The 27,017-nt window shown below is 40.3% G+C and overlaps 1 protein-coding gene across 15 annotated transcripts in view; it reads left to right on the top strand.

Annotated features, from left to right (window-relative positions):
* Window positions 1-27,017, top strand: part of IL1RAPL2 (interleukin 1 receptor accessory protein like 2) — a 1,479,983-nt gene that overhangs the window by 86,796 nt on the left and 1,366,170 nt on the right. For 2 of the 15 annotated variants that reach the window (XM_061409306.1, XM_061409307.1), the window contains one exon: window positions 5,443-5,608. The exons of the other annotated variants lie outside the window; for them this stretch is intronic. The gene's annotated coding sequence lies outside the window, so the exon portion shown is untranslated. The remainder of the gene's footprint in view (window positions 1-5,442; window positions 5,609-27,017) is intronic. 15 annotated transcript variants of the gene reach the window in all.

The following is a 27,017-nucleotide window of genomic DNA, read 5'->3' on the forward strand; positions in this document are numbered from 1 at the left end:
GGGGGATGCAGGAGGCAGGCAAGGAAGTATTCAAGAAAAGATGGAGAGGGAAATGGCAGTCCACTCCAGTATTGCCTGGAAAATCCCATGGACGGAGGAGCCTGGCAGGCTACAGTTCATGGGGTCGCAAAGAGTCAGACATAACTGAGCAACTTCACTTTTCACTTTAGTAGTGCCTCTTCCTATAGGAATAGGATTTTACTGTGTTCATTTTTTTTTTCTTCAGGAGCTCAAGTAGTTTTGTATGAAAGGGAATCAATCAAAACTCACTCTGTCCTTCTCATTCTTTCATGTGCTTTTAGTCCTCAATTCTCTCTATGAAGTTTATTTGGTAGTCAGGGAATATTTGGTTTTGCAGGCATATATGTTCCTTGAGAGCAAAGCCAGCAGATCTTTCCCAGGCAGGTTATGTTGTTTGAGGGGTTCCCTGTCTCCCCTACAAACCTGTGAACTGATTAGGGGAATTAATATAACAACTTTAAATTTTTTTGACCAATTTTAAAGGTTACACTCCATTTATGGTTATTACAAAATACTGGCTATAGTCCCCATGTTGTATAATATCCTTGCAGCCTATCTTACACTGAATAGTTTGTATCGCCCCTTCCCTCACCCCTACAATGCCTCTCCCCTGCCTCCCCACTGTAACCACTAGTCTGTTCTCTGTATCTGTGAGTCTACTGCATTTTTTTGTTACATTCACTAGTTTGTTGTGTTTTTTGCATTCCACATATGAGTCATATCTTACAGTATCTGTATTTCTATCTCACTTGTTTCACTTAGTGTAATTCCTTCCAAGTCCATCCATGTTGCTGCAAGTGGCAAAATTTTGTTCCTTTTTATGGCCAAGCAATATTCCATTGTGTGTGTGTGTGTGTCTGTGTGTGTGTGTGTGTAATATCTCACATCTCCTTCATCCATTCATCTATTGAAAGCAACTTAGGTTGCTTCCATATCTTAGTTATTGTAAATAGTGCTGCTATGAACATTGGAGTGCATGAATCTCTTCAAATTAACGTTTTTGGTTTTTTTGGATATATACCCAGGAGTGGAATTGCTGGATCATATGGTAAGTATATTTTTAGTTTTTTGAGAAGAGGGTGATAATATATCTTCACCATTACATTTGCCATTCTTCATACCTTACCAAGAACACAGTGATTATTAATTATCTATTGAATGAATGAATGGACACTGTATGTTTGGTAGATCAAGAATTTGGATTATAAAAATTTTCTCTTAAGAACAAAAGGGCCATGGCGATTCCATGGATTTTATTATGGAGGTAGTGTAGAGGATGGAAAGTCAGCACAAGGTAGTGGCATCAGAACAAGAGAACAATCTAGTTAAATTCTGGATCTAGGACAGAAGTGTATCATAGGTGTTTCTTGTAGTTCAGTACAGTCAGAAGAAAGCAAGTGCACCTTGGCCCTGCTGATCCTAGTGGAAAAGGTGGTGGGATCCCTGATTGGCCCGTAGATATTTCTGCCAAAAGTCTCCCACTTTCTATCAAAGGATCAGGTACATGATAAATATTCAAGAAATATATGCTAGGTAGTAACAGCTTACTTTGGAAGGACTGATGCTGAAGCTGAAAGTCCAATATTTTGGCCACCTGCTATGAAGAACTGACTCATTGGAAAAGACCCTGATGCTGGGAAAGATTGAAGGTGGGAGGAAAAGGGGACGACAGAGGATGAGATGGTTGGATAGCATCACCAACTCGATGAACATGAGTTTGAGTAAACTCTGGGCATTGGTGATGGACAGGGAAGCCTGGTGTGCTGCAGTCCATGGGGTCACAAAGAGTCGGACTTGACTGAGCAACTGAACTGAATAACTTGTATTGATATTTACTATGCACCTTGGCAGATAAGGAAACTAAGACATAGAAACAGTTAAGTAACAGGCTTGGAGCCACACAACCAGTGAGTTCAAAGAGCTGGAATTCAAACCTGTGTAGTCTGGCTCAAGCACTAAAGGGGTTTAAGCACTCTGTTCTTCCATAAAACAACCTTATTTTTATTCACTCCTTTGAGTGAAGGCATTGGAATTACTGCTAAAATTGCAAAATATCTAAGAAGGGGAATACCTTTATCCAATATTTATCATTTATTTTCAGCTTATTCATCATGTAAGATATTATACAAGCAACTCCTGCAGCTCAATTCCAGAAAAATAAACGACCCAATCAAAACATGGGTCAAAGAACTAAACAGACATTTCTCTAAAGAAGACATACAGATGGCTAACAAACACATGAAAAGATGCTCAACATCACTCATTATCAGAGAAATGCAAATCAAAACCACAATGAGGTACCATGTCATGCCAGTCAGAATGGCTGCTATCCAAAAGTCTACAAGCAATAAATGCTGGAGAGGGTATGGAGGAAAGGTAACCCTCTTACACTGTTGGTGGGAATGCAAACTAGTACAGCCACTATGGAGAACAGTGTGGAGATTCCTTCAAAAACTGGAAATAGAACTGCCTTATGATCCAGCAATCCCACTGCCAGGCATACACACCGAGGAAACCAGAATTGAAAGAGACACGTGTGCCCGTGTTCATCGCAGCACTGTTTATAATAGCCAGGACATGGAAGCAACCTAGATGTCCATCAGCAGAGGAATGGATAAGAAAGCTGTGGTACATATACACAATGGAGTATTACTCAGCCATTAAAAAGAATACATTTGAATCAGTTCTAATGAGGCGGATGAAACTGGAGCCTATTATACAGAGTGAAGTAAGCCAGAAAGAAAAACACCAATACAGTATACTAACACATATATATGGAATTTAGAAAGATGATAACAATAACCCTTTATGAGAGACAGCAAAAGAGACACAGATGTATAGAACAGTCTTTTGGACTTTGTGGGAGAGGGAAAGGGTGGGATGATTTGGGAGAATGGCATTGAAACATGTATAATATCATATATGAAACGAATCGCCAGTCCAGGTTCTATGCATGATACAGGATGCCTGGGGCTGGTGCACTGGGATGACCCAAAGGGATGGTACAGGGAGGGAGGTGTGAGAGGGTTCAGGATGGGGAACACATGTACACCCGTGGCAGATTCGTGTTGATATATGGCAAAACCAATACAATATTGTAAAGTAAAGAAAATATAAAAATAAAAAAGTATCACTGGCAAACTCTGATTCAAAAAAATAAAGATATTTGTTGATGCTGTATGCAGCCTATACACACATGAATATATACTGACTAAACTTAATTTGATATTTTAACTCATGTATGCATACCATCACCACAATTGCAATGAAAATATCTATCTCTGTAAAAGTTACCTTGTACCTCCTTTATAAAGCCTCCCTCTCATTCCTCTTTATTCTGCCTGTTCTATTTATCTGCTTTTTGTCATTATAGATTATTTTTACATTTTCTAAAGTTTTATATAAATCACATCATACTGTATGTATTTTTCTTTTGGTCTGACTTCTTTCAGTATAGTTATTTTGAGATTCATCCATATTGTAGAGTGTATCAGTAGACCATGCTTTTTTATTACTGAGTGTTATTATTATTATTATTGGATTTGGTCCTGTGTTGTCTACACTCCTGGATTTTATTTTACTTTTTAAATTCAGTTCAGTTCAGTCACTCAGTCATATCTGACTCTTTGTGACCCCATGAACCGCAGCATGCCAGGCCTCCCTGTCCATCACCATGAGTTTACCTAAACTCATGTCCCTTGAGTCAGTGATGCCATCCAACCATCTCATCCTCTGTCATCTCCTTCTCCTCCTGCCCTCAATCTTTCCCAGAATCAGGGTCTTTTCCAAGGAGTCAGTTCTTTACATCAGGTGGCCAAAGTATTGGAGTTTCAGCTTCAACATCAGTCCTTCCAATGAACACCCAGGACTGATCTCCTTTAGGATGGACTGGTTGGATCTCCTTGCAGTCCAAGGGACTCTCAAGAGTCTTCTCCAACACCACAGTTAAAGCATCAATTCTTCTGTGCTCAGCTTTCTTTATAGTCCAACTCTCACATCCATACATGACTACTGGAAAAACCATAGCTTTGACTAGATGGACCTTTGTTAGCAAAGTAATGTCTCTGCTTTTTGATATGCTGTCTAGGTTGGTCATAACTTTCCTTCCAAGGAGTAAGCGTCTTTTATTTTCACGGCTGCAATCACCATCTGCAGTGATTTTGGAGCCCAAAAAGGTAAAGTCAGCCACTGTTTCCCCATCTATTTCCCATGAAGTCATGGGACTGGATGCCATGATCTTCGTTTTCTGAATGTTGAGCTTTAAGCCAACTTTTTCACTCTCTTCTTTCACTTTCATCAAGACGCTCTTTAGTTCTTCTTCACTTTCTGCCATAGAGTGGTGTCATCTGCGTATCTAAGGTTACTGACATTTCTCCCAGAAATCTTGATTCCAGCTTTTGCTTCCTCCAGCCCAGTGTTTCTCACGATGTACTCCACATAGAAGTTAAATAAGCAGGGTGACAATATACAGCCGTGGCGTACTCCTTTTCCTATTTGGAACCAGTCTGTTGTTCCATGTCCAGTTCTAACTGTTGCTTCCTGACCCGTATATAGGTTTCTCAAGAGGCAGATCAGGTGGTCTGGTATTCCCATCTCTTTCAGAATTTTCCACAGTTTATTGTGATCCACACAGTCTAATTAATTAATTTGTTTTTGGCTGCCGTGAGTATTTGTTGCTGCATGTAGGTTTTCTCTAGTTGCTGCGAGTGGGTGCTACTCTTCATTGTGATCCACAGGCTTCTCACTGTGGTGGCTTCCCTTGTTGCAGAGCATGGGCTCTAGGTGCACAGGCTCAGTAGCTGAGCACTGTGCACAGTATTTTTGGCACACAGGCTTAGTTGCTCCATGGCATGTGGAATCTTCCCAGACCAGAGACTGAACCCATGTCCCCTGCATTGGCAGTTGGATTCTTAGCCACTCTACCACCAGGGAAATCCGAAGTAGTATTGTTTCATGGACATTCGACGACTTGTTTATTCATTCATCTATTGATGGACATTTGGGTTGTTTCAAGTTTGGGCCCATGACAAATGAAGTGTTTAGGAACATTTGTGTATAAGTTTTAAATGAGTATGTTTTCATTTATCTTGTTTTAAAGAAACTTCCAAACTGAGTTCTAAAGTGGTTGTACCATTTTGCATTCCCAATAACAGTGTATGAGAATTCCTCTTGCTCTATGTCCTCACCAATAGTAGGTATAATCATTAAAAAAATTTAGACATTGATTGTAATTTTATTTTTTTATTTTTATTTTTTGTAAAGTCTGAGAAATCTTTATTGGGCATATAACTCAGTATCTAAGTGAATAAGTAAATGTGTACTTTAGGAAAGAAAGCTAAAACTTTCTATTATTTATCAAAATATCAGTCAGTTTTTTATGCTAATAATATTCTTTTTTTTTCTTTTCTAAATTTTTAAAAGAAAATCCATCCTGAACCCTCCTCTCCTTAATGACATATACACCACACTCCAGTACTCTTTCCTGGAAAATCCCAGGGACGGGGAGCCTGGTGGGCTACCGTCTATGGGGTCGCACAGAATCAGACACAACTGAAGCAACTTAGCAGCAGCAGCAGTGACATATAATGTGAGAATCTTCATATTTTTATTGACCACCTATATATCGACTTTGGTAAAGTGTTTATTCAAATTTTTTGTTCATATTCTATTAGGTTGTTTTATTATTATTGGGTTTTCACAGTTCTTTACATATTCTATTCTAAATATAAATTTAAAAATCAAATGTGTTGATTTTCTAAAGATGTATAATAAATTACGGTGAACTTACCTGCTTTAAGCAACACCCAATTATTAGCTATTTTGTAGGTTAGAAGTTTAGCAGAGCATGGCTATGTTCTCTGCTCAGGGTCTCACAAAACTAAAGTTAAGGTGGTGGTTGGCCTAAGTTCTTGTCTTGAGTGTTTGGGGAAAAAAATCTCCTTCCAAGATCATTCTTTTTTAAAAATTAATTTTTAATTGGAGGATAATTGCTTTACAATGTTGCATTGGTTTATGCCTTGCAACAGCGTGAATCAGCCATAAGTATACGTACATCCTCTCCCTCTTGAACCTCCCTCCTACCACCTCCCCTACACACCACCCCTCTAGGTCATCACAGAGCAGCAGACTCAGCTCCCTGTGTTATATAGCAACTTCCCACTAGATATGTTACTCATGGTAGTGATGTATGTCAATGTGACTCTCTCAATCCATCCAACCCACTCCTTCTCCCACTGTGTCCACAAGTCTGTTCTCTATGTCTGTGTCTCTGTTCCCACTCTACAAATAGGTTCCTCAGCACCATGTTTTTAGACTCAACATATATGTGTTAATATACAATATTTGTTTTTCTGTTTCTGACTTACTTCACTCTGTATAATAGGCTCTAGGTTCATTCGCCTCATTTCAACTGACTCAAATTCATTCCTTTTTATGGATGAGTAATATTCCATTGTATTTATGTACCTCAACATTTTTATCTATTCATCTGTTGATAGACATCTAGGTTTCCTCCATGTCCTGGCAATTGTGAATAGTGTTGCAATGAACATTAGGGTACATGTGTCTTTTTGAATTATAATTTTATCAGGGTAAAAGCCCCAGGCTTCCCTGGTGGCTCAGACAGTAAAGAATCTGCCTGCAATGCAGGAAACCCAGGGTTGATCCCTGGGTCCAGAAGATAAGGGAATAGGTACCCACTCCAGTATTCTTGCCTGGAGAATTCCATGGACAGAGGAGTCTGGTTGGGCTACAGTCCATGGAGTTGCAAAGAGTCGGATAGAACTGAGTGCCTTAACAGTTTTACTTTGGGGCTTCCCAGATGGCTCAGTGGGCAAGAATCTGCCTGCCAATGCAGGAGACTCCAGAGACATGTGTTTGACCCCTGGGTTGGAAAGATCCCCTGGAGAAGGGAATGGCAACCCACTCCAGTATTCTTGCCTGGGAAATCTGATGGACAGAGGAGCCTGGCGGTCTACAGTCCATGGGGTTGCAAAGAGTTGGACAAGACAGCACACACACACACACACACACACAGGGTATATGCCCAGTGGTGGGATTGCTGGATCATATGGTAGTTTTATTCCTGGTTTTTTAAGGAACCTCCATACTGTTCTCCATAATGGCTGTATCCATTTACTTTTCCACCAACAGTGCAAGAGGTTTTTTTTTCACATTTTCTCTACATCTTCTCAAGCATTTATTGTTTCTATATTTTTTTTATTAATGACCATTCTGACCAACGTGAGGTGGATTTGATTTGCATTTTTATAATAATGAGTGATGGTGAGCATCTTTTCATGTGTTTATTGGCCACCAAGATCATTCTTGTTGGTACAGAAGTCACTTACTTGGAGTTGTAGGACTGAGGTCCCCATTTCTTTGTTGGTTGTCATCCAGAGGTCACTCTGAACTCATAGAGGCCACTCACATTCCATACTGTTTGGCTCCCTCCATCTCCCAGCACTATCTGTTACAATAATCTATCCTGTTTTCCCTGAATTACCTTGGTAGATACAAATCGTTCTTCAAACGTATGGAGGTCATTTTTAAGCTTCCGACTCTGTTTCGTTGATCTATTTGTTGATCTTTTGTCAGTACCACAGTGTTTGGGTTATAGTCGTTTTATGTCTTGAAATCAGATTCTAGAAGTCCTGCAACATTATTCTTTTTTTTTCAAAGCTATTTTTTCATTATTCTAAGTTGTATGTATTTCTGTATGCATTTTAGACTTAGTTTGTCTAAGGGAAAAAACCTGCTGAAATTTTGATTGGCATTGTGTTGACTCTCTAGAAAAAATTGAGGAGAATTGACATCTTAACTTTTCAAGTTTTCTGATCCAACACTGTATATTCCTACCATTTATTTAGGTCTTTATTTCTTTCATCATTGTTTTATAGTTTTCAGACAGATCCTGCAAATATTTTGTTAGATTTATCCATTTATATTTTTGATGCAATTGTAAATGGCATTGTTTTAAATTTTCAGTTTCAATACTTTATTTCTGTTGTGTAGATAAGTTTGATGTTCATATATTAATCTTGTATCTTTCAATCCTGCTAAATTCACTTATTAATTGTAGTAGCTTTTATGTAGAGTACATAGAATTATATCACAGACAATCCTCAAACAAAAACAGTTTAACTTCTTTCTTTCCAATTTGGATGTCTTTTATGTCTTTTTCTTGCTTTATTGTACTGATTAGAATCTGCAGTAAATGATGAATAGAAATGATTAGAATGGAAATTATTGCCTTGATTCAGACTTAAGGGGAGAAACAATTCAAGTTTTTCACCATTAATTATGATATTACCTGTAGTTTTTTTTCATAGCTGTTTTTATCATATTGAAGAGATTTCCCCTTATTCTTAGCATCATGAGAATTCTTTTGATCAGAAAGAGATGTTACAGTTTATCAAATGTTTTCTCTCTCTCTCTCTATTGAGATTATCCTATTTTTAATTAACTTCTGAATTTAAAGTACAGTTGATTTATAATATTATTATACTAGTTTTAGATGTGCAACATAGTGATTCAATATTTATATGGATTATACTCCATTTAAGTTATTATAAAATAATAGATATATTTCCTGTGCTATATAATGTATCATTGTTGCTTATTTAGTTTATACATAGTAGTTTGTGCCTCATCATTTTTTTAGAAAACATTTTGTTAATATGGTGAACTACATTGATTGATTTTTGAAATATTACATCAATTTTGCATTCCTGGGATAAACCCCATTTTATCACAATGTATCAAACTTGTTTTATGTTGTTGAATTCTATTTGTAAAATTTTTCTTAAAATTTTGCATCTATGTTCATAAGAGATGTTGGTCTTTGGTTTGCTTCTTATAACATCTTTATTCAGTTTAGATATTAGAATAATAGTAATATTAGCCTCTCAGAATGAGATAGGAGATAATCCTCCCTCATGTTTTCTGCAAGAGTTTGGGTAGAATTGACATTATTACTTCCTCAAACATTTGATGGAATTCACTAGTGATGCCATCTGGGAATGGAGTATATTTTTATGGGAGGGTTTCAACAACGAATTCAACTTTCTTAATACATAAAGGACTGTTCACGTCAGGAGGGAGCTTTCACTCTTTGGGTCATGTAAGTTCTAGAGCTCAGCTCAAGGTTGTCAGGCTATCAATACTTTCAGCAGGTTAGATATGAGTGTCTTAGTCCTGAATGGTGCATCTGGAGGCATATCATAGCATCCATAACTGTTTAATACACTCTAATCCATTTCATAGCATTGATATGGACATTCTTAATTTCTTGTAAGAACCTTAGCATGTATATTACAAGAGTGATTTTGGAGAGAATGCAACTGTCAATTGCAGTTAAGATTCTTGTCCCCAGAGTTGTCAAAGTTGCAATACAACAGTCTTCCTTCCTGCAGTTACACTGTGATCCAAACATTAACAGGACTTATTATTATCAGGGCCTTAAAATGATGGGCCATATCATAGTGCAGGTCCATTTTCATGGGATTTGGACCAAATTCCTGGTGTTGCCAAAGGGTTTAAGCCTGCTTGGGGAGATGAGTCAAAAAGAAGGAAATAGAAGTCACTGGAATTAGACAGAACTGCCTTTGTACCATTTTCTGGGTCCTGCCCTGCTGTGAACTCTCAGATGTAGTGTTTAGGCCATGCACTCTTTACTTCATGAATATAAGATTCTGACTTTCATTTCCATCTTATGGTCCAAAGAGCAGCAGGGAAAAAATGGATTGCATATCATAGTGCTAAATTTGAAAGTGACAGAGAACATTTGAGAGGATACCCTTCACCAGCTTGCAGTTGAGAATTTTCATATAACTTATAGTTGGTCCTTTGTATCTGCCTTTGCTCTGTTGCCTGCAGGTCAACATCCGTGGATTCAACCAACTGCAGACCATGTAGTACTGTAGTATTTACTATTGAAAAAAGTCTGTGTATAAGTGAACACACAGTTCAAACCCATGTTTTTCAATGGTCAACTGAATATGAAACCACAGCTTTATTTTATATACTCTCTCTAGGCAAGGCAGCTCTCTGGAGTCCTTGACCCATAGTACACAGTGCAGCATCAAGACATCCTTGTCATTTGCTTCCTTATGGATTCCTCCCTTGCCTCAGTGCCAATTTTAATGCACCTCTGCACTTTTCTTGTTCTTGCCTTTCCTCCTGGGCACTGGAGGTTTACCTCTTGATTCCAGCCCTGGTGATAGGATCCTTGCTAGGTTCTGTTTTACTTCTCCTACACACTGCTTGCCTGACACCCTCCCATTCCTCAGCCTATACTGGAATTCCCCAATGTCAGTTACCTATTGTCCAGCTGAAAAGAAAGTGAAAGTAAAAGTGAAAATGTTAGTTGCTCAGTTGTGTCTGACTCTTTGTGACCCCATGGACTGTAGCCTGCCAGGCTCCTCAGATCATGGAATTCTCCAGGCAAAAATACTGGAGTGGGTAACCATTTCCTCCTCCAAGGGATCTTCCCCACCCAGGGATCGAACCCTAGTCTCCTGCATTGCAGGCAGATTCTTTACCATCTGAGCCAGCTGTTCCTCTGCCAATTTTCTGCTTGAGTCTTGCCCTCCTTGCCTAGAAATTTTCATGGCACCTATAGCAACATAATGGGGCTTCCCAGGTGGTGCTAGTGGTAAAGAACCCGTGTGCCAATTCAGGAAACATAAGTGATGTGGGTTCAATCCCTGGGTCGGGAAGATCCCCTGGAAGAGGAAATGGCAACCCACTCCAGTATTATTGCCTAGAGAATCCCATGGACAGAGGAGCCTTGTGGGGCTACAGTCCATGTAGTTGCAAAGAGTCAAACACGACTGATGTGACTTAGCATGCATGCACAGCAGCATGATATAGCAGGTAAGGGTACTGGTGCTAGTGTCAGACTCTCCAGGTTTGAATCTGCCACTAAATTGTTATGTGATCCTTTGCAAGTTACTGAACATTTCTGAACATCATTTTTACCTCTCTCCTTTAAATGATGACAATGGTACTTAACCTTATAGGGCTGTTGTGAAAGGTGCTTATTGGAGTATCTCTCATACACTTACTGAGTAACTCTATAAACACTGGTTGTTACACTGGGATCTTGATCCTGGATCACCTGTTGCCCAGGTTGGTTTGTCTCATCTCTTTCTAACTCTCTCACCTGATCCACCTACATTTGTCACAGTCAATGGAAATGTCACGCTTTTCCTTTTTTCTTAAGGCACTGGGAAAGAAGTGAAAGAATAAAGATTTAACTCAGCCTCTGCTTGGTTATGGGCACCTGGCGAAGCTGTAATCCTGCACCAAGTGACTTTTCTCCTCAATTTGGGGAGAACAAAGCCTGCTTCTTCTGGGAATTGGAATGACTTCTCTAAAAGGCACAGTAAGGGAAGATATCAATTCTTTTCCACTGGAAATCTTTCAAATCTCCGCAGTAAGGTAGAGAGGGAGAAACCCATAACTTCCCTGCTGGGTGCTGGATAGAGACTATTCTAGGTACTAGGGTAGAAGGGATAAAGAAAGTACCTGGTATAGTGTTAAAGTGCAGGATGAGCCTATGAAAAAGAATTTGGTCACAGTCTAGGCCTAGGATTCATTCAGAGAAGGCTTTTGCCATGGTATCAGGTGGCCTAGAAACCTGCTAAGAGTTCAACATTATGGATTCTGGAGTGCTCTAGGGCTCCAGGTAAGGTGATATGCCAGAGGTCCAGAGCACTGAGAGCCTTTTCTCACCTATAGCCTAGAAGTCTACCTTGCCCAGCACAGAAGCCCACACTTTTAGGATAAGTCAAGTTCTCCATATAGCTTCTGTTTCAATCTTGAAGCTATTGTCTAAAATTGCCACCATTAATTATTTCTTAGGGAGTTTTAGATGTATTTATTGCAGCCTGATTAAGCTAGTATATTTTGTGAGCAAGATAACACATTAATAGGAATTATTTAATGACTAATCCATTAGCATCCACTGACTCACCAGCAGAGAATGGAGACCTGGGAGACTTGTATGTACTTTGGACCTGAGATAGGTAAAGTTTGGTGCAGGTGGTGGTACAGAGTGGGGAGAATCAGGCAGGGACAGTTTTGACCATGTGGGCTTAGAAAATGGAACCTTATTTTAACATTGGATGAGCAGAATGTAATTAGGGAAGTTAAATCTGCTGGTGAAAAAAAGAGAAAAAATATACATGATACCTTCCAAAGACAAAATAATTCTTGGATCATTCACAGTTTGAGATGAGCTGTACATTGGCTGTGCCTTCTTTACCTTGAGCCCAGGGAGTAGAGTCTTATCAGTGGGGAGAGCTGCCCAGGGAGCCAATAAAGACTAGAAGAAGTTCTTGGGATTCCCTGCCTCTGTCTGCTCTTCAGTGAGATTCCAAACAGAGCAGAAGTGGCTTCCTATCCTACTCAGATCTTTCCTTATCTTCAGAGTTCAGCTCAGTAACCACGTCTTCCTTGAGGCCTTCCCCCTTCTATAGTTCTCTTTCCTTCTGTGAATGCCATATTGGGTGTGGATGGGTATTTCATTTTGGAGACTCTTTTATTTTTAATTTATTTTTGGCTGTGCTGGGTCTTTGTTGCTTTGAGAACTTCGCTCTCGAGTTGTGGTGAGTTGGGACTGCACTCTAATTGCAGTGCATGGGCTTCTCATTGTGGTGGCTTCTCGTTGCAGAGCTCAGGCTCTACATGTACAGGCTTAAGTAGTTGCAGCAGCTGTGGTTAATGGGCTCTAGAGCTCAGGCTCAGTAGTTTTGGTGCACAGGCTTAGTTATCCTGTGGTATGTGGAATATTCCCAGACCAGGAATCAAACCTGTGTCCCTTGCATTGGCAGGCAGATTCTTATCTACTGCACCAACAGGGAAGTCCTAGAGAATCTTTTCACATGTTCACCTCACATCTTTCTGCCAGGAAGAGAAGCCCTTGGTAGACAGGGTCCATGGCTCCTTCATGTTTCACATCCCACAGCATCTGCTACAGAGTCTACTGTCAGTAGATATTTGTAATTTTGTCTAGGAAAACCTGCAATTTTGTCTTTGCCCCTGAAAATACATACAGGGCTTTCCTTTCTTGTAACATTTACACTGTCACTGTAAAATTTCAAATGATGCAGATGATGCTAAATTCTCTTTTACTTAACCACCCTCCTCATCCCAGTCCTCTTTCAGGAGATAATCACAATTTGTAGGTAGGAATCTTTCAAATATTTTTCTCAGCATTCACATACATGTATATGCATAATTGAGATACAGTAGTCTTCCCCAGCTCCCCTTCTATGGTTTTGCTTTCTTGCAGTTTCAGTGACCTATAGTCAACTGCAGTGCAGAAATATTAAATAGAAAATTCCAGAAATAAGCAATGTATAAATTTTAAACTGCACGCTGTTCAGAGTAGCATGACGAAATCTTGTACAGTCCTGCTTAGCTGCTTGGTCCCTTCCTGCTGCCCAGCCATCGACATCATCTGCTCCTGACATCCCACCATCAACACTATCCTGGATCAATAATTCAGGACACCCAAAGCAGATAATCCTCCTTCTGCTGTCTTGTCACAAGGTCAGTAGGAGCCTAATGCTGTATCACAGCACCTATGTCATTCACCTCCCTTCATCTCATCATATAGGCATTTCATCCTCTTACTTCAGAAGAGGGGGGTGAGTATAGTACAGTAGATATTTAGAAAGAGGGAGAGGGAGAATTAGACCACACTCATATAACTTTTATTAAGTATATTTTAAATAAGTTTTCTATTTTATTGGTTATTGTTAATTTCTCACTGTGCATGATTCATAATTTAAACTTTATCATAAGTATGTATATAGAAGGGGAACACAGTATTTTTAGGACCTGATCTGTGGCTTCAGACATCAACTGACAGTCTTGGAGCATATCCCCTGTGGATAAGGCACAACTACTGCATAGAGATTTGAGTTTTCTGACAAACGTGTGTCATGTTGTATTCTGCAGCTTGCTTTTTAAATTTAACGACATGTTTTGGGGATCTGTCCGGGTAAAGACCAATTTCTTCCTTCTTTTAAACTGCTGCATTATATTTCTGCCCCCACTCCAGTACCCTTGCCTGGAAAACCCAATGGATGGAGGAGCCTGGTGGGCTGCAGTCCGTGGGGTCGCTAAGAGTCGGACACGACTGAGCGACTTGACTTTCACTTTTCACTTTCATGCATTGGAGAAGGAAGTGGCAACCCACTCCAGTGTTCTTGCCTGGAGAATCCCAGGGACGGCAGAGCCTGGTGGGCTGCCATCTATGGGGTCGCACAGAGTCGGACACGACTGAGGTGACTTAGCAGCAGCAGTATCAGCAACACATGTTTAGTGTTTTCCCAATTTGGGATTTAATTATTACAAACAACAGTATAATGAAAAATCCTTATACACAGTTCCTTGAACACACACATGAGTGTTTCTCTAGAGAAAATGTCAAAAAGTGGAATTTCCGGGTCATAGGATATTTGTTTAAAAATTTTTTTTTTTTAATAAAGCTTTCTAGTGTGGATCATGTAGGCCTTTCTGGCCCACATGGAAGGAGCTGAGAGTGTCTTTTCCTAAGATGCACCAATTACAGCATCAGTGGGATTATTTAAAAATAATTTTTTTTTTTGGCCACACCTCAGGGCATGCAGGATCTTAGTTCTCCGACCAGGGTTTGAGCCCTCACCCCCTGCAATGAGGCTTCCCTGGTGGCTCAGGTGGTCAAGAATCTGCCAGCAATGCAGGAGACCTGGGTTCGATCCCTGGGTTGGAAAGATCCCCTGGAGAAGGGAATGGCTACCCACTCCAGTATTCTTACCTGGAGAATTCCATGGACAGAGGAGCTTGGTGGGCTATAGTCCATTGGGGTTGCAAAGAGTCAACACGACTGAGTGAATAACACTTTAACTTCCACACCCCTGCAGTGGAAGTGCTGAGTCTTAACCAGTGGACTGCCAGGAAGTCCCTCAATGGGATTATTTTTTTTTTTTATCTTGTCAATTAGGAGATAGTAAAACATTTATACAAGTCATTTCCTCACCTTTATGGCTGTTATTTGGAGACTCCTGAACAGTGTATTTTCCTGCCACTGTACATCTCTAGGTGAAATTCAGAGTGGTTTGGAGGTTGCAAGGCAACACAGCAGCTAGAGCAGTAGCAGGCAAGGCAAGGATGCTACCCAGTGAAACTTCTTATGGGCTTTACTACCATGAGGCTCCGATTGCTTTAATCTGTGCTTCAGAAAACCACCTTGCAGACAGGTTATTGTTAGCCTTGACAGGCAGTAAGAGACTGTATTTAGAAGGTTTAGGGACACATTCCGGAGAAGGCAATGGCACCCCACTCCAGTACTCTTGCCTGGAAAATCCCATGGACAGAGGAGCCTGGTGGGCTGCTGTCTATGGGGTCGCACAGAGTTGGACACAACTGAAGTGACTTAGCAGCAGCAGCAGCTGCAGGGACGCATTTCTCTGCACCTGGGAAAAACTGTTGAAAGCTAAGCTTTGATGTCTGCAGGATGGTAAGCCATCTCAAAATACAGAGTCTGGCCCCAAACAGTGAACATTCAGCGGTAGTTTAAAAATAAATGAAGTTCAATTAAAATAATTATAACATTAAAATTTGAAGCAATCTGGAAAATATGAATATGTGTTAGGTATTAGATGACACCAAGGGATTGTTAATTTTTGGAGTTTGATGCAATAATATCATAGGTGATGTGTAATAAAAATGTCTATACTGTTTAGCGATGCATACTGAAGTATGTAGGGGCTAAAGGATATGTTTGAAATTTGTTTTAAAATACTCTAGAGGAAAAAAGCGATAGTTAAAATGACGGTTGTGACATTTTGCTACTTGTTTGGGTGATAGCTTTATATGTGGTTCATTATATTATTCTTTGCATCTTTGTACATTTGAAAATGTTCATAATGTATGTTTATAAAGAAAGCATGATAAAGGTTCACTTAGATAGAAGACATATCCAAAGCAACCTATCAAAGGAGACTGTGGATTCACCTAAGATAATTTGTAATGTACAGTCAGATATTCTATTCTCTGATGGGATTTTCAGGTGTGTCAAAAAACCTGGGGTTTTGTTATGTTGAAACAGTGGGGGAAGGAGAGGGTAGGATGGACTTAGAGAGTAGCACTGACATATATACACTACCATGTGTAACGACTGAGTGACTGAACTGAACTGAAGTGTAAAATAGACCGCCAGTGAAAAGCTGCTATGTAACACACAGAGCTCAACCTGGTGCTCTGTGACAACCCAGAAGGGTTGGGTGGGGTGGGCATGGGAGTGAGGTTTAGGAGAGGAGGGACATATGTGTACTTGTGGCTGATTCACTTTGTTGTATGGCAGAAGCTAACACAATGCTGCTGCTGCTAAGTCGCTTCAGTCGTGTCTGACTCTGTGCGACCCCATAGACAGCAGCCCACCAGGCTGCCCCGTCCCTGGGATTCTCCAGGCAAGAACACTGGAGTGGGTTGCCATTTCCTTCTCCAGTGCATAAAAGTGAAAAGTGAACGTGAAGTCGCTCAGTCGTGTCCAACTCTTAGCGACCCCATGGACTGCAGCCCACCAGGCTCCTCTGTCCATTGGGTTTTCCAGGCAAGAGTACTGGAGTGGGGTGCCATTGCCTTCTCCGAGCTAACACAATATCATCAAGCAATTCTCCTCCAATTAGAAATTTTTAAAAAGACAGAGGGATGGTATGGGGAGGGAGGTGGGAGGGGGGTTCAGGATTGGGAACACGTGTACACCCGTGGCAGATTCATGTGGATGTATGGCAAAACCAATACAATATTGTAAAGTAATTAGCCTCTAATTAAAATAAATAAATTAAAAAAAAAAGACTGGGGGCCAGATTAGATGACCTTTGAATGTCTACTCTGACATTACTGTTCTGTGATACTCGAGGTATAGGTACTGTAGACAAACCTAAGGTAAGAAAATCTGAATTCTTGCAGATGTAAGAATTATTACATTTAAGGTATTTTTCCTTTTATTTTTTTGTCAGATGTATTTGACATATTGTATAATATTGTATAAAGGTCATTTTTAAACATTTAAGATTTATTTCAGAAGTCCTTTAAGTAGACAATTGCCATTATGTTTTTTTGTTGATTGGATTTAAAACATTTTTAATAGTCAAATACTTACAAGAACATATATAACATCTATGTGCTATTACATCATTTATTTATGGCCATGCAGCATGTGATCTTAGTTCCCTGACCAAGGATTAAACCCATGCCCCTACAGTAGAAGCATGGAGTTTTAACCACTGGACGACTAGGGAATTCCCCTAACAAAGTAGCATATATTAAAATATACAACCTGATAATTTGATATGCACATATTTTTGAAATGATTACTACAATCAGGTTGATTAACACATCCATCATTTCACAGTACTTTTTTTTGTGGCAAGAATGCTTAGGGTCTAGTCTCTAGCTAATTTCCAGTGTGCTATACTGTATCATCTCCTATAGTCACCATGCCATGCAGTAAATCTCCAGAACTTTTTCATCTAATGGCTGAAGACTTGTGCTCTTTGACCACCATCTCCCCATTTTTCCCACTCCTCCAGCTCCTGGCAAGCACCATTCTATACTTTGCTTCTATAAGTTCAACTTTTTTAGTTTTCATGTATAGTTTTTGATCATATTATTTGGTTTTCTTTGCTATTAAGATTTAGAAATTCTTTATATACATATTGGATAATAGCCCCTTATCAGATAGATGGTTGCATATATTTTGTTTCAGTCAGTAGTTGCCTTTTTATTTTGTTGATTGTTTCCTTTGCTGTGTGGAAGATTTTTAGTTTGACATAGTTCTATCTGTTTATTTTTGCTTTGCTTTTGTTTCGCATGCTTTTGGTGTCATATCTGAAATATCTTTGCCTACACCCTTGTCAAGAAGTTTTTCCACTGTTTTCTTCTAGCAGTTTTACATTTTCAGGTACATTTTCAGTTAATTTGGGGAGTGCTTTAAGCTGGTGTCCTTTTTCTTTTTCTGTCTGTAGCTATCCAGTTTTCTTAACATAATTTGTTGAAGAGATTATCCTTTCCATGTTTTGTGTTGTTGGCACCCTTGCCAAAGATCAGCTGACCATACATGTGTGGCTTTGCTTCTGGCTCTGTATTTTGTCCCTTTGGTCTATGTGTCTGATTTATGCTAGTATTACCCTGTTTTGATTACTATAGTTTTATAATATAGTTTGAAATCAGAAAGTGTGATGCCTATTCAGTTCAGTTCAGTTGCTTAGTCGTGTCCGACTCTTTGTGACCCCATGAATTGCAGCACGCCAGGCCTCCCTGTCCATCACCAACTCCCAGAGTTCACTCAAACTCATGTCCATCGAGTCAGTGATGCTATCCAGCCATCTCATCCTCTATCGTCCCCTTCTCCTCCTGCCCCCAATCCCTCCCAGCATCACAGTATTTTCCAATGAGTCAACTCTTCGCATGAGGTGGCCAAAGTACTGGAGTTTCAGCTTTAGCATCATTCCTTCCAATGAATACCCAGGACTGATCTCTTTCAGAATGGACTGGTTGGATATTCTTGCAGTCCAAGGGACTCTCAAGAGTCTTCTCCAACACCACAGTTCAAAAGCATCAATTCTTCAGCACTCAGCTTTCTTCACAGTCCAACTCTCACATCCGTACATGACCACAGGAAAAACCATAGCCTTGACTAGACGGACCTTTGTTGACAAAGTAGTGTCTCTGCTTTTTAATGTGCTATCTAATTTGGTCATAACTTTCCTTCCAAGGAGTAAGCGTCTTTTAATTTCATGGCTGCAATCACCATCTGCAGTGATTTTGGAGCCCCCAAAAATAAAGTCTGACACTGTTTCCACTGTTTCCCCATCTATTTCCCATGAAGTGATGGGACCGGATGCCATGATCTTCGTTTTCTGAATGTTGAGCTTTAAGCCAACGTTTTCACTCTCCTCTTTCACTTTCATCAAGAGGCTTTTTAGTGCTTCTTCGCTTTCTGCCATAAGGGTGGTGTCATCTGCATATCAGAGGTTATTGCTATTTCTTCTGGCAATCTTGATTCCAGCTTGTGCTTCTTCCAGTCCAGCGTTTCTCATGATGTACTCTGCATATAAGTTAAATAAACAGGGTGACAATATACAGCCTTGATGTACTGCTTTTCGTTTTTTTTTTTTTTGCTTTTTTTTTTCCTTTTCGTATTTGGAACCAGTCTGTTATTCCATGTCCAGTTCTAACTGTTGCTTCCTGACCTGCGTGTAGGTTTCTCAAGAGGCAGATCAGGTGGTCTGGTATTCCCATCTCTTTCAGAATTTTCCAGTTTATTGTGATCCACACAGTCAAAGGCTTTGGCATAGTCAATAAAGCAGAAATAGATGTTTTTTCTGGAACTCTCTTACTTTTTTGATGATCCAGCAAACGTTGGCAATTTGATCTCTGGTTCCTCTGCGTTTTCTAAAACCAGCTTGACCATCTGGAAGTTCACAGTTCACATATTGCTGAAGCCTGGCTTGGAGAATTTTGAGCATCACTTTACTAGCGTGTGAGATGAGTGCAATTGTGTGGTAGTTTGAGCATTCTTTGGCATTGCCTTTCTTTGGGGTTGGAATGAAAACTGACCTTTTCCAGTCCTGTAGCCACTGCTGAGTTTTCCAAATTTGCTGGCATACTGAGTGCAGCACTTTCACAGCATCATCTTTCAGGATTTGAAATAGCTCAACTGGAATTCCATCACCTCCACTAGCTTTGTTCGTAGTGATGCTTTAAGGCCCACTTGACTTCACATTCCAGTATATCTGGCTCTAGGTGAGTGACCACTCCATCATGATTATCTGGGTCATGAAGATCTTTTTCGTATAGTTCTTCTGTGTATTCTTGCCACCTCTTCTTAATATCTTCTGCTTCTGTTAGGCCCATACCATTTCTGTTCTTTATTGTGCCCATCTTTGCATGAGATGTTTGCTTGGTACCTCTAATTTTCTTGAAGAGAGTTCTAGTTTTTCCCATTCTATTGTTTTCCTCTATTTCTTTGCACTGATCACTGAGGAAGGCTTTCTTATCTCTCCTTGCTATTCTTTGGAACTCTGCATTCAAATGGGTATATCATTCCTGTTCTCCTTTGCTTTTTGCTTCTATTCTTTTCACAGCTATTTGTAAGGCCCCCTCAGACAGCCAATTTTCTTTTTCTTTTGCATTTTTTCTTCTTGGGGATGGTGTTGATCCCTGTCACCTGTATAATGTCATGAACCTCCATCCATAGTTCATCAGGCACTCTGTCTATAAGACCTTGTCCCTTAAATCTATTTCTCACTTCTACTGTAGAATCATAAAGGATTTGATTTAGGTCATACCTGAATGGTCTAGTGGTTTTCCCTACTTTCTTCAATTTAAGTCTGAATTTGGCAATAAGGAATTCATGATCTTAATCACAGTGAGTTCCTGGTCTTGTTTTTGCTGACTGTATAGAGCTTCTCCATCTTTGGCTGCAAAGAATATAATCAATCTGATTTCATCGTTGACCATCTGGTGATGTCCATCTGTAAAGTCTTCTCTTGCATTGTTGGAAGAGGGTATTTGCAATGACCAGTGCATTCTCTTGGCAAAACTCTATTAGCCTTTGCCCTGTTTCATTCTGTACTCGAAGGCCAAATTTGCCTTTTACTCCAGGTTTTTCTTGACTTCCTACTTTTTCATTCCAGTCCCCTGTAATGAAAAGAACTTTTTTGGGTGTTAGTTCTCGAAGGTCTTGTACGTCTTCATAGAACTATTCAACTTCAGCTTCTTCAGCATTACTGGTCGGGGCATAAACTTGGATTACCTTGATATTGAATGGTTTGCATCAGAAATGAACAGAGATCATTCTGTCATTTTTAGATTGCATCCAAGTACTGCGTTTCAGACTCTTTTGTTAACTATGATGTCTACCCCACTTCTAAGGGATTCTTGCCCACAGTAGTATATATAATGTTAGATTCTGTTATAATCTGAGTTAGATTCTCCCATTCCAGTCCATTTTAGTTTGCTGATTCCTAAATTGTCAGCGTTCACTCTTGCCATCTCCTGTTTGACCACTTCCTATTTGCCTTGATTCACGGACCTAACATTCTAGTTTCCTATGCAATATTGTTCTTTACAGCATTGGAGCTCGCTTCCATCACCAGTTACATCCATAACTGGGTGTTGTTTTTGCTTTGGCTCTGTCTCTTCATTCTTTCTGGAGTTATTTTTCTGCTTATCTCCAGTAACATATTGGGCACCTACTGACCTAGGGAATTCATCTTTCAGTGTCCTAACTTGGGTCTCTCAGGTAATGGTTTATTTGTGTTTTGTTTCAGAGTTTATCATTATTATATGCAGGAGGGTAGGTTTTTAGGAGCTTATTTCTCCATAATGTCTATGACATATTGTGGAGTGAAAAAAATTATGGTACAAAATAGTGTAAATGAAAGGATTCTACAGGTTTTAATAAAATCTGGACGGTTATACACAACTTTTTCTCTATGGAGAAGTGACACCACTAGGTGGCGCTAGGGGTAAAGAATCTGCCTGCCAAGCAGGAGACAGGGGTTCAGTCGCTGGGTTGGAAATATCCCCTAGAGGAGGAGAAAATGGAAACCAACTCCAGTATTCTTGCCTGGAAAATCCCGTGGACAGAAGAGCCTGGCAGGCTACAGTCCATAGGATCGCATAGAGTGGGACACGAGTGAAGCAACTTAGTGCATGCATGTGTGCACACACACACAGACACACACACACATTTGTATTATTTGAGTGTTTACAGAGAACATGTATTACTTCTATAATCACAGGAACAATATATTTCTATTTTTTGTACATACCAAGTGGCATGTGGAATAGTAGTTCCCCAACCAGGGATTGAACTCTCGCCCCCCTGCAGTGGAAGTTCAGAGTCTTTACCCACTGGGCTACTAGGGAAGTCCTCCAGAGAGACTTCTAGTCACTTCCCACTTGACTTCATTGATTAACTTCACAGGGAAGTTCCAATATATTTCCATTTTGAAAAAAAGAAAATATTGCTCCCAGAATAGGCTTTCATCTCAATCATTAAAGTCACAACATATGGTGAAGTAAGTGTGTTCCCCCTGCCAGGCGTATACGCATCCTAAGGCATCTACTCCATTGGAAAGTTACAGGTCTTATCCAGGGAGAAAATAATCTTTGTCATCGTGGGTCAGGGCAAGAACTTTTGGCAGTGAACCTTCCGTGGCCTGCTGAATATCTCTTTGGGCCTGAGCCTGAATTGAGGTAGTTTTTGGGTTGAGACTGTTGAACTAACTGATCCTTCTCCATGGAGTTATCATAGCATTGCTTTGTTTCCATTAAAACAGTAACCTGGAATAGGTTAATGACAGCAGGAGCATGAATCATTTTTCCATGTGCTCTCATAGAAATAACATCCTGCAGGACCTCATATTGGACCTAGGAAAAATATATAATGGGTAAAAGTTGTCTTCTAGAGGGCCACTAAACTCTTTTTCAGACACTCTAGATGAGAGCTACTTCAGAATCCAGTGTCCTGATTTTTCCCACACTGTATTGCCACTTTCTAATCTGGTTTCCTGGCAGCACATCGTGTCCTACTTCTTCCATACCTCTGTGGTGCTTCATTTTCTTAAGGTCCATGCTCCCAAGGTAATAGCAAACTAATCTGACACTGAGCTCCATACAAATGTATTGAAGAAGGAAATGACAACCCACTCCAGTACTCTTGCCTGGAAAATCCCATGGACAGAGGAGCCTGGTAGGTTATAGTCCATGGGGTCACAAAAAGTCAGACATGACTGAGTTACTTCACTTTTACTTTACTTTCTTTCACTTAGTACCCATGTATTGCTAGGTGATCCCTTTCATTTTGATATATGTTTATAAAACATAGCCTTAACCCAAATAAGTGGTTAAACTTGGAAATTCAGACAGAGTGGTTGTCTGTAGAGGAGAATTTTCTGAGTAAACAGGTAGGGAGGCAACATAGACCAAACACAGTGGTGAGGTTTTAGAATATGGGGCAAGAGACATGGAATTTGGAATGATCTGAGCCTGGCTTTAAAACTTTCCAGGAAGCCAGAGAAACTTTTTTTTGGCCACAGCAACAGGGCACAGCTTGCAGGATATTAATTCCCTCATCAGGGATTGAACCCAGGGCCCCAGCAGTGAGAGTGCAAAGTTCTAACCACTGGACCACCAGAGAATTCCTCCAGAAAGACTTCTAATAACTTCCCACTCGACCTCACTTATTAATCAGGATTTACTCTTCATGTAAATCAGGCAGACCCTTCCCTCTCCACTGACAGGAAGACAGTTTTAGAACTGATGAACCCCATGTGCTAAAAAATATTCTTCTAGTTTTTCCTGTAAAACATACCAGGTAGGCTGCTTGCTCTACCAGGTCATTTGTCTCTATAGAGACTCTTGCAGCCAAACTTAGAGGATGGGGTCTGGTCAGATAGCATTTGCTTTCATTAGAGGCCATAGCCTTACTCTTACTGGTACCAGTGGTTAAGAAAAGACTTCAAGTGCCCCCTTGACAGCTCTTCATCAGGAGACAAGAAGGCCTTTTGTTTGCTACTAGTCACCACTGTTGCCAAACCATTGAGCTCAGAGCCCATCTCTTCTTTTCAATCTTGAATCCCTTTATTATATCCTTAACACATCCATGTCACTACCTCTACCTCTCAACATTTCTCTGAAAGTGAAAGTCGCTCAGTCGTGTCCAACTCTTTGCAACCCCATGGACTATACTGGAGTGGGTAGCTTCTCCTTTCTCCAGGGGATCTTCCCAACCCAGGGATCGAACTGGGGTCTCCTGAGCATTGCAGGTGGATTCTTTACCATCTGAGCCACAAGGGAAGCCCAAGAATACTGGAGTGGGTAGCCTATCCTTTCCCCAGTGGATCTTCCCAACCTAGTAATCAAACTGGGGTCTCCTGAATTGCAGGCAGATTCTTTACCAATTGAGCTATCAGGGAAGCCAACATTTCTCTGGGTTCCAACGTATTCTTTCCTCATCCGTATCCCCACAAAGGATGATGTGTGCCTCACTCTTGCCTCCAAGGACAAGACTAGCCTTCAACCACTCTTTGGAACCACCTTCTGATTTTATTTGCTCTTTTTCCTGTATCCACAACCTTTCTGATTCCATAACTGATTTACCCTTGGTGAAGAAGGCATAGAAATTTGTCCAAATAAAATAAATGCCTTCCCTAAAATCACCCTTGTCTCTTAGGGAGATTATGGGGAATAGCTATCTCCCTAAAGCTGCTATTCTCTGTCTCCATCCTTCCATTTGCCAGCAAATTTCTTAAAAAAGTGGCCTACATTTCTTGCCTCTGTTGCCTTCCCACCCACTTGCCACACCCCACCGCAGGGTGGTTTCTGCCTTCACCACTCCACTGGAGCTGCTCTTTTCAAAGTAACCAGTGGTCTCTTACATGTTCAATCTAGTGGCATCTTTTTAAGCCTTTAGTTTGATTGCATGCATGCGTGCTAAGTGGCTTCAATCATGTCCTACTCTTTGCGACCCTGTGGACTATAGTCCCGCAGGCTCCTCTGTATGTGGAATTCTCCATGCAAGAATACTGGACTGGGTTGTCATTTCCTTCTCCAGGGGATCTTCCTGACCCAGGAATAGAACCGGTATTTCTTACCGCTCCTGCATTGGCAGATGGGTTCTTTACCACTGTCACCACCTGGGTGGACTTCCTTGGTGTCTCAGAAAGTAAGGAATCTGCCTGCAATGCAGGAGATCTGAGTTCAGTCCCTGGGTCAGGAAGAGCCCCTGGAGAAGGGCATGGCAACCCACTCTAGTTAATCTTACCTGAAGAGTTCCATGGACTGAGAAGCCTGGTGGGTGGGCTACAGTCCATGGGGTCGCAAAGAGTCAGACAGGACTGAATGACTAACTCTTTCACTTTCTTTCACTTTCAGCACCACCTGGGAAGCCTTTAATTTGATTAAGGTTTCCTAAATACACTGATGTTTTTAGTCACTGGGCACATACAGTCCCTCTTTCTGAGGAATAAATGAGAACTCATGACGATAATGTTTGTTTCTGGAATGGCACCAAGGCATGTGGGGCGGGGGTGGTGGGGAGTTGTGGGCTTTCTTTCTTTGATGTGACTAAAAACAAAATAGGCATTCATTTTTTTCATTGATTATTTGACATAGACTTTCATGTACCTACCATATAGTGATACTGGCCCCCAAATCTCTGGGGTGCAGTGGAGCTTCTTTCTGCTTCTATAAGGAGCAAGAGATGAGCAAACGTTCAAATTGCCTTAGTATCTGAGTTACCAGTGCCTGGTACCCTCTGTAGGCTTAGCAGCCAGTTGCCACACCTACTTGCTACTCATCAAGAGCAATGCTCACTTACCTGAGGCTGAATTTTAAAAGCCTCACCATTAGATATGAAATTATCCACATTGCATCATTTTTTAAATACCACTAAGATGAGGTGGGAGGACTGATCTGAGTGTAATTTATTTGAAAACTTGGTTCTGGCGGAGGGAATTTAAGTTAATGTTAGTAACAGAAACTCTTAAAAAGAGGTCAAGGGGGTAACATAGCTTTAAAAAAATTCTGTTTCATAATCCTGTCCATTTAGAAGGAGGAGGAGTGCAGTTTGTCTGAAGGAGGCAAGGGGGAGCCATGGCCTCCGGTCCTTGCTTTGAACTTCTGAGCTTATTAGCAAAGGGAATCAATATTCAGAAAGATTTCACCACAAGTTGCAAAAACTTGGACTTTTCGTTCAATGTGATTACTTTCTACCCTCTAGCTGTCCTTAAGAGAAGCTCTTAAACATGCTGTTCAGACCTGATCAAAACATTAGCCAAGCCTTAAGATGCTTGGACATGCTAGGCAACACTGGAGTCATTAATCACAGGGTTACTGACAGATGCTAAGTACAAGCATCTGTATGTTAAGATTTTTTTTAAACTGATCAACATGTAACAGGGCCCAAGAACTGAGAAAAAAAAAAGATAAAGCACATTTGGAGATGCACAGTGCATGCAGATTTGACCTAGATTTAGAAACCAGAAAATAAAATGCAAAACGGGAATCTTGACATTGCTAAATACATTTAAAGAGTACTAAACATCTTAATTCTCTTAATGATCCTGAACACTTTAAGGATAATTAACATTAACTAAAATAAAAGGGCCCGCTCTTCAAAATACACATGGTGAGCATATTCTGAGAATATGAAATTATGCATTTCTCTTTCCCAGGTAAGAATTAATTGGTATAAAGAATCTACCAGTAGAAAAATGTTTATTTAATACTCTTATTTTAGAAGGTACCTAATCCTTAGAAAATTTCTCAGTAACCAAGAAGAAGCTGCCTATATTATTATACCAGTCTAATAGATCAGTGTGTTAGTCACTTAAGCCTACAGGAAATGCATTTATTAGGGTGTAATCTATGTTATTAAGTACTCGAGGGAATCACTATTAAGTTATAAATCAGTGTCACTACTGATTCAGGAGGAAAAAAAAAGCACAACAGTGAGTCTTCACAGATTCTTCTCACTGATCTCCAGGCATCTAAATAAAATGAAGAAAGCCTCAACCTTGGTGTTTAAAAATGTGCATGAAATATGAGTCTTCTAAAAGGAAGAATTAAAGTCCCTTCAGGGTTGGCATATTTTAACTCCAACTACATATATGAAATCATGAGAAATCTATTGTATAACTGTATTTGAGAAAAAGGGTTTGAAATGTCTTAAGAGGTTCACAATGAAGAAAGGACAAAATTCTTTACAGAACTCAAGCTCAAAACCAAACAAGTATGAGAATCGATTATTGGTAGCTGCTGCTGCTGCTGCTGCTAAGTCGCTTCAGTCGTGTCCGACTCTGTGCGACCCCATAGACGGCAGCCCACCAGGCTCCCCCGTCCCTGGGATTCTCCAGGCAAGAACACTGGAGTGGGTTGCCATTGCCTTCTCCAACGCATGAAAGTGAAAAGTGAACGTGAAGTCGCTC

This window comes from Bos javanicus, chromosome X (genome assembly GCF_032452875.1).
Source record: "Bos javanicus breed banteng chromosome X, ARS-OSU_banteng_1.0, whole genome shotgun sequence".
Classification (NCBI taxonomy): Eukaryota; Metazoa; Chordata; class Mammalia; order Artiodactyla; family Bovidae; genus Bos; species Bos javanicus.